Genomic DNA, 16,573 nt, shown 5'->3' on the forward strand with positions numbered 1-16,573 from the left:
GTGAGCCGCCAGACAGATGAGAGGCCCAGCGGCAGCTAAATCGGCAGCAGCTAAATCGGTGGTGGCATCGGAGGAGCAGTTCCCAACGCTGACCAGCCCAAACCGTCAGCCCCCTTTGCTGCTGCAGGCGGGTAGCCGCCCATCCACCGGGCTGTCTTCTGCCTCCGGATTCGGAGGCACACCCATGGCCACCGAGGGCTCCTCCCCAAGCAGTGCCGGCGCCGAAAAAAGATGGGTCTGGCGAGGGTGCTGAGCCTTGGCCGCCGCTGCCCAGATTGCACCTCCTGCCACTGCAACGGCAAACAGATGATACGTGGGCCGCCAAATAGCTGAGGGGCCCGGTGGCGGCAAAATTGGCGGCAGCAAAATTGGAGGCAGCGGGGGCAGTAAGGCTCTTCAAGTGGAGCGTACTTGAAGAGGGATTAATTAAAGAGGGAGGATCGGAATATAAGGCACCCCCCGAAAATAAGACATAGCACAACTTTTGGAGCAAAAATTAGTATAAGACAGTGTCTTATTTTTGGGGAAACAGGGTACTACTACTACTGCTACTACTCTGGGAGCTGCTAAAAGAACTGAGCATTGAGTTCCTCTTCTAGATTACCTAGAACAGGGCCGCCAAACTCATCTTGTCATGGTGGCATCATGTGATGTATCAGGATTTTCTCCCTTTGCTAAACCGAGCATGAATGTGGCCAGTGATGGCGAACCTATGGCATGGGTTCCACAGGTGGCACATGGAGCCAAATCTGCTGGCAAGCTGTTGTCCTAGATCAGCTCCAATGTGCATGTTTGTGCCAATCAGCTGATTTTTGACTCGCACAGAGGCTTTGGAAGGTTGTTTTGGCTTCCCGAGAGTGTCTGGAGGGATGGGGGAGAACATTTTTACCCTCTTCATGGCTCCAGGGTGCCTGGGGGAGGTGAAACATGAGCCTACTGGGCCCACCAGAAGTTGGGAAACAGTCCATTTCCAGCCTCCAGAGGGCAGGGGAAGCTGTTTTCACCCTCCCCAAGCATTGAATTATGGATATGGACACTTACTCATGCACAATAGTGCACACCCACGCTCTTTCGGCACCTGAGGAAAAAAAGGTTCGCCATCACTGATCTAGCTGGTGGGTCACAAGCTTGACAGCCCTGACCTAGAAGGATAACTAGTTTGCTAATGGTTCTTTCTGCCCATTCTCAGCGTTTCTGCCCATTTCAAGATCAAAGCAATAGAACAACCAGATGTGGGCTGCAAAATTCTGCAAATGGTAGCATTTTCTGCATTTATTGCCTGCCCTATAGCTGTTAAGGCAAATGAGCCCTACTGTGAAAAAAAACTGGTAATGCCCTCTCAAACTTACTCTTGGTGACTGTTTTCTAGATTCAGCCCTATACACTACACTACACAAATAGAAATCAAGCAAATCAGCACTCTTATTTTCAAAACAGTTCACGTCCGCTTCTGTGCCAAAGCACATTGAACAACGGCAGTTGATTTTTGCTTCAGCTGACTTTAATTTTAGTGGCATTCTTTTCCATCCCCAAAAGTACAAATGGGCTTATTAAAATGGATTTTTTGGTAATGGGATACATGTAAATCTTCATGTGCTCCTCGTCTCTTGTTGCCAAATGCTGCTCATTCAAAAAACCTGTTTCCACCAGAAATACACAGTAGCCTCCACCTTGGTTCCAAAAAAAGAAAAACAAAGAATTTTTTTTTACACCTTTACTGCCCTGATCAAGATACAAAAAAAAAAGATCTGTTATAAAAACGTACGAGGAAAATTGTTATGGTACTCTTTTGTGTTTTCATTTTCCCCTTTCACACCTGGTGTAGAAAATAAGGAAGATAATTTGATGAAGATGGGCAAGCTTGTTATCAAAGCAACTTGGAGTGAAATATATCTTAGGTCCATATATGGAAGAAATTTGAACATAATTCGCAAGCATATAACGAAGGGAGAAGACAAAACAGAATCTGACTTGTATTAGTCACTTTGAATAACTGTAGTTTTAGCTTTGCTGTGGAATTAATTTAATGGCTAGGCCCACCTAATGGGGCTGACAGTTGGTTTCCTCAATTAATCTCTTTCAAACTATTTTTTATCTTGAGCCTTCTTTCACTATTATTTTTCATAGACCACACCATCTCAGGACAGTAATTCCAAAAGATATTGAAAATCATGCACACCTTACATAGATAGGCTTTTTGTAATGGAATTTTTTTTGGAGTGCATTAGTGACTTTATATGTGGCAGCCTTATATTTCTTTATATCAAATATCCAGAATCCTGGATAAGCATTGTTTTCCATGAAAAGCCTCTTTCTCATCCCCAGAATCTTAGAATGGAATCTGTGCCTCCATCCTATTATACTTAGTATTAAAATATGATCATTTCCCTCCATGTACCCCTAAGTAATGTATAGTTTGGAGGCCAAATGCTGCATTTCATGGAACAAGGAGAAGGAGAACATCACCTCTACATTGCAATATATAAATTGTTTCTTCTTCTAAATTGGTCTAAATTCAATCTAGTGCCCTTACCTCCTCTCTGCAGTCACTACATGGCAGAAGACAGCAACAACCAGAAGCAAATAGCAAATTTGCCTGTGCCATTTCTATTAGAATGGCAGCATAGGAAGAATGAGTTAAGCTTCATGCATCTTGAGATAGTTCTTTTCCCCTTAAAAGAAGCCTTTGATGGTTGGGCTTTTATCTTAATAATAATAATTATTATTATTATTATTATTTATTAGATTTGTATTCCGCCCCTCTCTGAAGACTCGGGGTGCCTCACAACAATAATAAAACAATGTAACATTGAAACAAATCTAATATTGAAATAAAAAATATATAAAAACCCCAGCAGTTAAAACCATACAACACATACATACCAAACATAAAATATAAAAGCCTGGGGGAGATGTCTCAGTTCCCCCATGCCTGGCGATATAGGTGGGTCTTGAGTAATTTGCGAAAGACAAGGAGGGTGGGGGCCATTCTAATCTCCGGGGGGAGTTGATTCCAGAGGGCCGGGGCCCCCACAGAGAAGGCTCTTCCCCTGGGGCCCGCCAAATGAAATTGTTTGGTCGACGGGACCCGGAGAAGGCCAACTCTGTGGGACCTTATCGGCCGCTGGGATTCGTGCAGTAGAAGGTGGCTCCGGAAATATTCTTGCTTTAGATATGAAGGCATTTAAAGTCCCCTGTTTTCTCTCCCTTTCAAAATTTCTTCCTAGTTTTTCAGTTTCAAATCTGCTGTAAGAGAACTCTTATGTCTACATTATTAAGACGATTAGATTTGGTGCTCTGAACAGTATCCTGGTACAATAGAAATGTTCAAGCATTCTTTTCAGGAAATATCTGAATTACAATGTGGCTACCAACCTTCTAACCAGCTCATCCCTTTGTTTTTTTATTATTACTACAGTGTGATTAACAATTCACAAAGGAATTCCTTTTTCCATTTTCCTTATCATGGGAAGGAAAAATTAGTTCTCTTTGATGGAATCAGGTCTGGTCAGCCCAAATCCAAAAACTCTTCCCTTTTTTTCCTTTCAGGTTAAGAAGAATTGTAATTCAGATATTTTTGTAATGCATATAATTTCATGATGTAATGTTATTGATTTATATTTCATATTTCTTAAACACCCATTTCCCTCAGTTTTCACATTTTGTTTGTTCCGTGCTGCTGCTCTATATTATTTAGCACAGGGTAGGATGAATCATTGCATTTAATAAGCTTTATTTACTGCAGCGGACCAGTATTTAAAATACATTTATCCAGGTGAGGGAGAAATCTAGCAGGCATTCATGTATCATCCTAAATATGTGACCTGTTTGTGTGTCTTTGTCTGTCTGTGTGTCTCTGTGTGTGTGTATGTAAGAGAGAGGGGGGAGGGAGGGAGACCATAACTCATGAAAAGCAATGTTTCCATTGCAAGAGATATTAAAACTCATAAATCTGTTGTTTGCTTGTATATCGGGAAAACGTTTCAGTGAATCTCAAAACCTGCTCTCAGTGATCAAGGGCTCTGCTGCCGAAACTACAACTTGGGATTTGTGAAAAATAAATAAATAAAGCCAGTGATAATGCCTGCATAATCTCAGTGAAATAGCATCTGCTTTCTCCAAGCTTTCACCTCCAGGCCAAACATTGTACTCCCAGCAACTGAGAATAATTGCACGCAGCTGAAATTCCATTTCAGGTTCAGGCGGTGTCACGTGACTTCTACTTATTATTAGTCTGATGACCATTTGAAAAGTAAGCAGGCTGGATACTTACTGGGCAGTGGGTTCCAACTTACTTCGCTGCCAGTTTGCTTCCTCCAGTACCATGCGGCCATACACAAAAAATTTTTTTAAAAAAAGCCAAAAACAAAATCCATGTGCAGTCCCATAAATTCAGTTTTTGTGCAGGCACAGAAGAAAAAAAATTAAATCCCCCAAAATAAAAATAAGGATGGTGGTGTCCATGGACTGGCACCAACCGATCTGGTTCAGTGACATCATCGTGATGTCATCAGCAGGTTCTTATCAATTCAGGCAAACTGGTCCGAACTGGGAGGAACCTACCTCTGTTGTTGGGGATTTCAGGGATCTAGTTTTAGGTATGCAAGCATAGGACACTACAATATTTTTAATTTATTTAATTTATCTTAGAGGGGTTTTTTTAATCTCTCCTTTACTCTATTTATCAATAACTGAAGGTGGCAAGCATGCATAATACTCTTTCCTCCTCCTATTTCTCCCGTGAGGTGAGTTGGGTTGAGAAAGAATGACTGGCCCAAAGTCACTCAGCCGGCTCTCGTTGCATCATATCTAAGCAGGTTAAAAATAGCAGGAAGAAGAGGGCTGGGCTACTCATTGGAGTTCTGCATCTCGTTATTTATTCGCTAGATGTATATCTCTTGACCTTTGAAAAGTTTTAAGAGCTAATATGGTGAGCTAGATAAATTGTTACTCTAGCATCGAGTAAATCCAGCTATAAGTCCATTCTCGGCCAAAGAAATTCACTGGTGAGCTAGAAGGAGCTTCAGTCAAATTGTTATTTTAACACTGAGTAAAGTGGTTTGGATCAACCACTTAGTTCACCAGAATGTCATTGTGGGTCAAGGAAATGGAAGATCTTTGCATGCTTTCCTTCAATACTTCCTACAACTTGGGAATAAGTTGGGTAGAGAGATTATAACTGGCTCAAAGTCAACCACTGAGCTTCTATTATTGAAGGTTCACATCTAGGAGGCCTTGTACTCATGATCCCTAGGCCTATTTGACCTGCTTCTTCACAAAACTACTTCCCGGTTATTATTCTTATGTAAGCATATTTAGAGACGCTTTCTTACAGTCATACTTGTTCAACAGAGAGGTTGGAAACTATTAGTTTCTTCTTAGGTGTTTTTGAGGTTGCTGTGTCAATAATAGTTTGCAGAACTATAGAACTATACCTCAGCACACGTCTCATGACACTTCTGCAATTTGTTTTGTTTCCTTACAAAACGTAGTAGTGATCTTTGAGTCAGTGAACCAGAATTTAAATTATAGTTTTTACTCTGGAAACACCTATTGACTGTCCGATCAATGCCGATGCATTTGTTAAAAATTGATTCAGTTCATTACAACATATTCATATGTGCCATAAAGCTATATTTAAAATGAAGCATTGCACAAGACTTAATTAATGCAATTGGTTCCCTCCTTCAAGGGAATCATGCGCTGAAAATCATAATAATTCAACTCTTGGAAGCTAGCTGATTTATATAAAATCTACATATCTGAAAATGATCCCACATTATTCAAATTATTTATTTATTTTTTAAAAAATTGAACAAACCAAGTATAGTTCACTGCCAACTTTCGTAATGGGAGCCTATCTTTTGATAAGTAATATACAGGTAGATTTTGACTTCTGAATACAATCGGGTCCAGAATTTTTGTTCCTACCATTATTAATCAATTCACAGTAAATGTTAAGTGAATCACACGATTATTTAGAGAATTCACCTTCTCCCATTGACTTTGCTGGTTGGAAACTGGCTGGGAAGATTGCAAATGGCAATCATATGATTCCCAATATGCTGCAACTGTTATTAAATAGTGCCAGTTGCCAAGTGCCCAAACATTGATCACATGACCAGGGGATGTCATAATGGTCAACACATGAATGCCCGATATAAGTCACTTTTTTCAAAGCTGTTGTAAATTTGAAAGGTGAAATGGTTGCAAAATGAGAACTGCCTGTACCTTCAATTGAACTCAACTGCCTGTACCTTCAATTGACCTAAACATACAAATGTATTTTTCCACTACAGGGCTACATTCTATGCGATATCGTAGCCAGAATTGGTTTCTCCCATCTCTATTCTTGGCAAAATAAACATAAGCATTCATATAACTAATGCACCAATCCCATGGATCAGATTCATGCAATGTATTTGATCGAAGCAATTCCTCTTCAGGAAACGGAGCTCATCCAGTCAAAATTAGCTACTACATATAGAAGGGAACCAACTACATTTCTGGAAAGTCTGGCCCTGTTTGTGAAAAATTCCACAATTTTTGAGCATTCCTTGCGTCTGACCTAGAGTGTAATATTGGCACTAAATCCAGAAGCAGAAAGTTAATACAATAGCAGGATGTCTTGAGTGCACCTGTGCTAGCATGAGAGCTCCTTGAGCTGACTTTAAGAAGAGGAGGCAGGTGATGTAATTAAGAGTTTAAAAAATGAAGCACTTGATTCAAGTACACACATCTGCATGGGTTGAGAAATATTTTGCCCAAAGAAATAAAGGTAGCTATTATGTTGCTATGGCTTTCTCTTCAGTCAATCTCAAAGGTCCTCCACCTATTAATGGTGGTATGTCAAGTAGGAAAAAATATATAAGTAGCTATTAATTTTTATGAATCTGATCTTGTTGAAGCATTGGAATATGCAGAGAAAGATACCACATGCAATAATATTTACAGAGTATCAGGTCAGTGTTTTATTTATCTGGGCTTAAGATTACAGGCTAACATATAGTAAAAGGTTTTACATCTCTTTGGATTTTGCATGGATACGTGTTTCAGTTTAATCCAGCTATGGATTCAGGTTTCAGCATTTTATGCAGAGGTGGGCTGCTAAGGTGGAACGGTGACGTGTGCTCGTCTCTGTGGCTCTGAGTGCTAGCGGAGTCCAGCGCAATTCTGCTACCGCACTTGGGCAGGTAGCAAAACCGCACACGGACATGTAAGGTATGTCTCAGACATTATTTGGGGCGCTGACACCAGGCTATTATGTGCAAGTAGGGCAATTTACAGGTTGAAATTAGAGAAAGGGAAGAAACTCTAAAGTAAGAGCAACACCTTCATGAACATGACCTTAATGAAAAATTGCTTTAGGTTTAGAATAGGTACCTCTCATAATACCCAGTAAAAAAAACTCTGGCGTGTATTCTATTTTTGTATTTGTTATTTGACACAACCAATTATTTATTTTTTCCCAATATTTTCTTGTCTCTGGACATAACCACCATAGATGAAAGAAGGTACCTTGAGTGTTATTACATTTCCAACACATTGGACTGTAATTTTTGTGCATTTACGCTAATCTTGTAAAATGTAAAATATTTAAGTTTGCATATTACAACAGCTGCAAGGGTTGTATTTGCACAGAACTGGAAAAATCCGCAAATACCTGAAGACAATGAAATCATCAAGAAAATATACGACTGTGCAGAGATGGACAGATTGACAATGGAGCTTAATAATCAAAAAGAATCGGATTATTATGAAACCTGGACAAAAAAAAGAAACTTAAAAGAAGCATTGAAATAAAATATTAATTTAAAAGCAATTAAAAGACAATATCGATGGGAATGTATATATGATATAGATTCATCTGTAAATATGATCATGTCTTTTTTTTAAAAAATGGAAAAATTTAATAAATATATATTTTAAAAAAAGAAAAATTGCTTTAGGTTTTTCCTCATTTTATTTATTTATTTATTGAGTGAGTGAGAGTGAGTGAGTGAGTGAGTGAGTGAGTGAGTGAGTGAGTGAGTGAGTGATTGGACTTATATGCCACCCCTCTCCGTGGATTTGGGGCGGCTCACAACTCTGTTTTATCAGAGAACCCAATAGCATTGTGTAACCTTTTTCTTCATTTGATTCCAAATTCTTTTGTAGAAATACTTTTTAAAGTGTTTTTCTCATCCCGGAGGAGAATTTTAGGGTGCAAACTTTTAAATCTTTATCATAATCAAGGGGTATACAATCGAAACATGTCCTATCTATCTTTGCATAGTTCTTTCTCCTATGACCTTACAGCCATTTAGTTTCCAGCTTGCCCATAAAATGCAAAGGGAAATTATAATGCAGGAATTCCTTCCATGAGATTTATTCAGATCAGGAAGTTTAATTACCCAGAAAGACAGCAGCGGAAAAACATGTACGGTTTGCTTTAAAGCTCCACATAACAATAAGCTACGCTTCAAATCTGCATGAAATGAAATCTGAAAGAAATTCCAAAGCACTGAAAAACAAGTCATTTTCACATAATCTTTGGGACACTGGAAGATAGAGTTGGCACAGTGTTAATGCTCTGTAGCCAAAAGAGAGCAGTGGGCAAGTAGGGTACTTAGGCAACTTGGACTTCCTCTCCATCTCTGTATTATTCTGAAAAAGAGTCCGTGGAGGTCAGAGAAGCTTTCAAGGGTTTTCAAAATTTTGGATGCCTTCCAACTCCTGAGATTTCTTGAAGCCGGGTCGTCCTAACACCTGCCATAGGACACTTTCCAAAATATGAAAGAGAGCCATTCAATGGTCTTGTCTCCTTTTTTTGCTGGAGAAAAATAGTGGAATCTAATATGAAAGCTGACCCCTGTACAATTGTCTACTTGAGGACAAAGTCCTTATTTAAAAAGCAGAGATTTTGCTCACATGCCAAGGGTAGTACATTCAGACAAATTTTCCCACCTTTTTAGTACTAATTGGTTAGATATTATTTAGTAAATTAATATATCACCTTCCTTCCAGGAATTTTATTCCCACAAGAAAAATCCAATAAAAAACCCAATCTCTTTTTCTTGAAAAGCATCCTTGCCCTTAAAACTTTGCCCTTTACTCTTAAAATGTCTCAGATCTTTTCCTTTTCAACTCCATCCAACCATAAGATTCTCACGCTTATTTTTTTGTTCATTTCCTCTTCCTTGATTTATTTATTTATTTTTATTTATTTGTCAAACACTTATAAGATAACAGATATAGGAATTAATATGATTATGAATACAGGATAAGTATACAAATAAATAGGGACAATAGGACAGGAATGGTAGACATGTGACCTGTTGGTGTGCTTATATATACACCCCTTGTAGAACTCTTAGGCCACAGGGATGTTATGGAAAAGAATAGCATATTAGATGTACATAAGAAATTGGCTAAAGTTTGAAAAATTAAAGGGAAACTACAAATGAGAAACCAAGATAATGACTTTGAAAATGTTTTCTTATTGGATTTATAAGAGACTTGTTAAAACCTTGGAGAAATCTCTGTTGGGAGGCTTGGGGCAATTGAACCTTTGATATCTTGCCCCACCCAATGAATTAATGTAGGATATATGACGTATGAATCAGGTTGTCTAATTTTTAACTGTGAGATTTTTAGAATGTAATTTTATTAGGTTGCTAATATGCTGTAAGCCGCCTTGAGTTTCAGGAGAAGGGCAGCATAGAAATGGAATGAATGAATGAATGAATGAATGAATGAATGAATGAATGAATGAATGAATAAAAAAATAAAAAAATAAAAAAATAAATAATAGAAATGTGTACAGTGCAATAAAAAAAGAATTGAAGAGAGATCAAATTTCAAATTAATTTATGTTTAATAGAATATAAAAAAAGAGAAGGAATATAAACTTAGTTTATTTGATCAAAGTTAATATAAGACTTTTTTGCAGTATTCTGGTATGGATTTTTTGCTGACACTAGGATTGAAAGTAGACTTTACCCTAAACTGTAAATAGAGCAAACATGTAAATTCTATTCAGATTTCAATCTCTAAAGCTTGCTGCCCAATGGAGTAATAGAAAGTTCACATTCAGCAGATCTGGATATCTGAGAAGCATGTTCCATCAGGTACAAGGCTCTACTATAATTTGATATAAAAACAATTTATCTTCTCACTGCCATGGGTGGTATGTGTCTTTCTCAATCTCAGGTTGTCTACCTGACAGCAGTGAAGGGCTACCAAAAATTTTATTACCACACTGTGGGCATGGCTTCTGCAAGATGCCCTGCATTTTCTTTTAACATCTTCCAGTGCAAATTGGGTGCTCTGGGTGGAGTTCCATTTTTGCTACCCCACTGTGTTCCACCCCATCCTGGCAGAAGCCCACCCCTGCCTGAGAGTGATGATTCTGCACAGTATCTTATTTGTTCCTAATGCTGCACTATTCTGGACAGAAAGCTCTGATATTGTTCCTGGAATCTATTAAGGTTACTCTCCGGCTTAGGTATCACATACATCTGTTGATATATTTCACCATTAATTTCTATTAGATCCCATTTCTCTGCAGTCTGCTTCTAGACTTAGTCCACAGCAATATATATTCAGGAAAAATTGAAGATATATTAATATAAATTTTCCATTGTATATATTATTCCAGATGATGAGTCTTAATTACTCAAAAATAATAGATCTAAAATTTGAGTAAATTATGGAAAAAGAAAATAAATACATTCACTCCCTAACAGTAAAAATGTCTTTGTAAGGAATGGAAACAAGTAAAACAATAATATGCTGCGTCTAATAAATCCTTTAATAAATACATTGGAAAAGTCGATGTTAGGAATGGTTATTGGAACAAGAACGGCTGAGCAAAGAACACATTGGCTTGATACCATCAAAGCTGATACAAAAATGAACGTCCAACAACTGTTTGACTTGCCTATAAGGTCCCAAAAGTCAGGCAACTGAATGGTAAAAACAACAACAATAAATCTGTTCCATTGTATAATACACAGGATGCACAATGCACAAGCATTACTTCACTGTTTTATAATTGTGTTTGCTCAAGCAATATATAATTTATTGCAGTATTTATGATTGCTGACACCTGCCATTAGTTTAGACCACTTCAAAAATTAATGAGTAACTCCACCCAAATGCACAAGTCTTAGCGTGAGAAACTTAACATATAAAAGATGTTTCCCCTGAGGATATTAAATTGAATGTTTATTAATCCCTGGTGAGTTTTAAGGAGAACAACGAGGAATCCACCCATAAATTTTAGTAACATATATGATGCATATGCAAAAAGATTGTTTCTACTTAGTTTATCCAAATTCTGCTAGAGAAAGCATGATAAACTGTGCTTTATGGGAGATTATGAGACTATGAGATTCTTTGGAAGAGCAGGAGGGTTTAGACAATGTTGTTGATGTGAGTCATTATTACAGTTTCACATTCAATAGCATTTTTGGTTCAAAACGATTGATCAGTGATGACGATAAGATCTTCAGTACAAGATTCCCAGTTTCCTGACTGGACTAAAGGTACAAGTGTGACTTTTCTTGCATGCTTTTGGGTTCAGATATGTCCATACTTTCCTGATCCAAAAAGAAAAATCCTAAGCAATTTGAAACGTTACTTTACAGGTAGATAAGCTCCATGATGATGATGAGTAGAAAAACTATTATAGGAAGACACAATTTAGATGGAAGAAGTAGCAAGGAAAGAAACATGTAGTTTTACTTCAAGTGATAAACCTAGAATACATACAAAAGCCAGCAGCTTTTCTTTGATGGGCTTTTAATTCCATTTTGCTACTCAGGGGATATGAATATAGAACGAGAAAGTAAATGAAAATGAACAAATCACCCCCCCCCCATCGGCCATTTCTTTATTTGCAACCCCCACTTTTTTTCAACATATGCTGGGATGAATCACAAGTATCCATCTTTCACTGTTATAAATAGATACATTGATTATCTATCATCTATCTGTTCAGCCAGCCAGCCATTTGTCCTTCCATCTATCCAAGATATGTCAAAGGTCAGGCCTTTAGGTCAACCATAATATGTTTTATTAGTATTTTTTCAGAGCAAATATTACTGTTCTCAGGAATATTACTGTTCTCAGGTCATGCATTAAACAAGTAAGAAAGAGTTTATAAGGAAACGATAGCCAATTTGTCTATTTACTATAATTTAATATAACAAATTCTCCATGGGACCTGACTTCTAGTAATTTATTTATTTATTCATTCATTCATTCATTCATTCATTTATTTATTTGATTTGTATGCCGCCCCTCTCCGCAGACTCGGGGCGGGTAACAACAGTAATAAAACAGCATATAATAATAATCCAATACTAAAAACAGTTAAAACCCCATTATTATAAAAACCAAACATACATACAGATATACCATGCATAAAATTGTAAAGGCCTAGGGGGAAAGAGTATCTCAATTCCCCCATGCCCGGCGGCAGAGGTGGGTTTTAAGCAGCTTACGAAAGGCAAGGAGGGTGGGGGCAATTCTAATCTCTGGGGGGAGAATCTCTATATTCTTCCCATTCTACATTTTCCCAATTATAAAAGAACTTGTACTCCTATTAAGGACATTGAATTAGGCAGTGATTTACAGCACACAAATCCTTTGTCTTGTGTTTTCATTTTAACATGGATAAAAGAGGGAACTGCTTCAGCACAAATGTTGGATCTAGAAGTATAAAAGAAATACGTGCAAATAACTTTCTGCATTAATCTTTAAAGAGATTTCTAGAAGAACTCAATAGTAAGGAATGTTAAAGACCTGCTTGTCTTATCTTGCTTTCATTTCTGAATGGAGTCATTGGAGAAGGGCAGCATACAAATCTAATAACAATAACAATTTCTTCCGAGAAGATTGAAAATTAAATCAATGAAAAAAATTGAAACATTAAAACTGAAAGAATTATTTTCCCCTTTGCTACACACAAATGGGACATCCCTTTTAGCAACTAAGTTGCAGAATGAATCACATACTCACATACTGTGGGAGGTCACATGGCCTTTACTTGTGCCCAAGAGAAAAAAGTGGCCACTAGAGATAGAATTCCCTGCAGATGGATAAACGGTCTATGAACCTGCAACATTACAGAAAAATGTTCAACTGAATTGGACTCCAGTAATTTGATTCTTTTTTCCCATTATCTAGCAATCTTAGCAAGGCTACTATAAATTTATCAGAAACTATGCTGTGTTTATTTACTTATAGCACTTACAACTTAACCAGAGGTGGGTTCTTTCCAGTTCGGACCAGTTCACCCTTGAACCATTGGCATCACCAAACTGGATCAGTTGATGCCGGTCCATGGATGCTGCCATCTTTTTTGTTTTCTGCATATGCACAGAAGCTGGGGTTCTGGTGCTGCGCATGCATCACTATTTTTGTTTTTAGCTATTTTTAAAAAAAATTCAGGGGGTCTTGCGTTGTGCATGTGCATGCACACGAAGCATGCACATACCCACGAGGCATGGTCACATGGCACAGGAGGAAGTGAACCAGCAGCGAGGTAAGTTGGAACCCGCCCCTCAACCTAACCTATCAAAAGTTTATTTATAGTTTGTGCCCAATGACTCAATTGTGCTCAATTTGTCTTTCAGTGGCAGCTGAATTACTTCTGGAAAAGTGGACTTGTGGCATCCAGAGAAATAAAAGACTGGTGTTAGGTTTCCTTGAAATAGTTGAGTTTTAAATGTTTTATAAAAATAATAGCTCAGAAAGCCGAACTGTGCAACCTGGAGAGGGACAATCACAGTGCAGTCCAGAAATTACACAACAGTACCATAGTGATCACAATGGAGGTAGGGAAAGAACTCGTTTCCTCTTTTGTTCAGAATTTGTTTTAAAAAATGAATCAAACTGTGGTTACCAGACACACCCTTCTGGCATAATTAAAAGACATAATTTAGCACTTGTAAACCAGCTTTAAGGAACATTTCAGCCGATGAATTACAAGTTTATTACAATCTTTGGGCCACATGATCCATCACCGTATGAAGTGAAGCAACATTTAGGAAGAAGGAGTGCTGAATCATGTTTATATATGCAGAATTAGAACACGATTGCAGCTGCCAAGAGTTTAACAGATACACCTTGCGATAAGATCTTTATCATCACAGCTAAGAGCAGAAGTTCTTGTTGTTTATTTAATGTTCCATAGTCAGTTTACTTCGCGGTTCCTCTTATTTTTCATTGGGAAAAAAAAGGTTAACTGGAAAAAACCAGTTCTAAAAAGTATGTGCAAGTGGCATAAGAATACATTCATGCTCTTGGGTTAGCTTAGCTTAAAACAGGGGTCCTCAAACTTTTTAAACAGGTGGCCAATTTATGGTCCTTCAGACTGTTGATGGATGAGACTGGGTGGGTGGACATGTCAAGGTCATGGGACTGGGTGGGTGTGGCCAATTTAACAGTCCATTAAACAATGCACACAAATTAAACTTTAGTCTGTTTTGCTCCTCGAGGTGTTTTATTTGTTACATTTAAAAGTAGAAGTAGTAATAGAATTGTGTGATCTTCCTAGGTAAGATGGGTCCTGAAGTTGCCATCTAAGAATGAGTTTGTTTATTTCAATCTTTAGATGAATTCCCCTCCCCCAAGGTGGAAACTTCTGTAATGTTTATTGCATGACTTTGATTTTAGCTAATTTGCCTTGGTATTTTACGAAACATTTGGTAACCTGTTTTGCACTTAGGATAAAAGGATCAACATTTCAAAACAAGTAGCAAGTAACAAATAAGCAAATAAATGGAACCTACGTATTTAATTCTTTCAAGATGCATTGTGTTTATTAGAGGAAAATAATTTGTACATCCTTGAAAGTTTGTAACATTGTTTATAACCACACTATGACATTTTGATTTCAGGGGAAGAGCAGTGGTGGGCTCCTACCCGGAACGGCAGGAACACCGTTCTGACAGCAGCAACAGAGCATGTAGGCCCGCTCCATTGCCGCTGGGTGTGCACGCGCTGTGCACACACAGCTGGCATGATTCCAGTAAAAATTACCGGGTTTTGGCTTCTGTGCATGCACAGAAGCAACGAAACGGCAATTTTTACCCAAATCTCGCTTCCGCAAGGTCAACATGAGATTTCGGCTGCTGCACATGCGCAGCAGCCAAATCTAGCTGCAGCGCCTAAAGCGGCAGCTAGGACCAACAAGCCAGTTCTGCCTGCCCGAGCTCTGGCCAGGTGGTCTGCTCTCTGCTCTCCCATGCCGCAGGCATCTCTCGGCAAACGTGGAAGATCACAGAGCTAGGGGCCACCCTGCCTGCTGCCCTCACCATGGCCCATCGACCAGGAGATCGAAGGTCAGAGTTGTGGCGCAGTGGCAGCATCAGGGGGTAGGAGCAGCATGACAGCGGCTGGCAACGTGGCGGCTGGATGGGAGCCAGCAGCTCTCATCGCTCGTGCCGGGGGTGGGGTGGCGGCAGCTGGCAAAGCGGTGGGTGGATGGGAGCTTTTATTTACATTCTGCTATGGATATCTATTTGGAAAGTGATTTTAGCTTAGCCAGGTTAATGAATCACACTTTTAGCACCAAAGAAAAAAGAGAAAAAAAGGTTCACCATCACGGAGCTAGTTTGTGGGAACAGTCGAGGTTGTAAATTCCCAAATTATGTTCTATCCAAAATTAAATGATCTTCACTGTGCAAAACAGGCCAAAGTGCACTGCTGTAAACACTATTGATAGTGTGCAATCAATTTGCTTAGGTGAATAATAGCAATAAGCTGGGCTTTCTAACCACTCTTTATTGTATTAGAATTAATAACTAAATCTATTATAGTTTCTGAATCATTAGTATTTTTCGTGGGGCGATTCTTCTTCTTCCTGAATTCCTTCAGACTTGAGATTTCCCTTAGGCCATGATCAGTGGAATGGCTTGCCTCCAAAAGTTGTGAATGCCACAACACTGGAGGTTTTTAAGAAGATGTTGGATAACCATTTGTCTGAAGTAGTTTAGGGTTTGCTGCCTAAGCAGGGGTTTGGACTGGAAGACCTCCAAGGTCCATTCTAACTCTGTTGTTGTTATTATTATTGTAACTTATCAAAATTCACAGCAAGGCAGAAGCCTGACTGTTGTGTATTAAGTATCTGAATCTTAGCAAGCTGCTTAACACCAAAGTCTGCTTTGCAGAGTGAGAAAATAAAGAGCGCTGATTGGTTCGACCAGCTGGCAGCCCTCTATTTAAAGAGAGCTTTGCCGGGCTGATCTTTTTCTGGATTCTACTACTTGCGATAAAGAGTTGTTAGTCACAATACTACCTCCAGCCTCTTCGGTATGCGAACTTAACACTGACAACAAAGGAAAAGGCAATGATTTGTCTCCAGAAATTCAGAGTTATAAATTTAGGGGTGAGACTGGAACACACACTGTATGATATGATCCTGAAAAAGAAAGCACCTGATGCTACAAGAACTCCGAGAGAGCATTTCTGAACATTTTGAGTCAGCACCTTTTCTCCTTAAGCTCAATTAGTTCACCTGAATCAATTGTTGTATTTTTACAGCAATGCTTGTTAAAGCTTCCTCTCCATCTGGAAACTATGA

Source organism: Erythrolamprus reginae, chromosome 2 (assembly GCF_031021105.1).
Source record: "Erythrolamprus reginae isolate rEryReg1 chromosome 2, rEryReg1.hap1, whole genome shotgun sequence".
NCBI classification, from domain to species: Eukaryota; Metazoa; Chordata; class Lepidosauria; order Squamata; family Dipsadidae; genus Erythrolamprus; species Erythrolamprus reginae.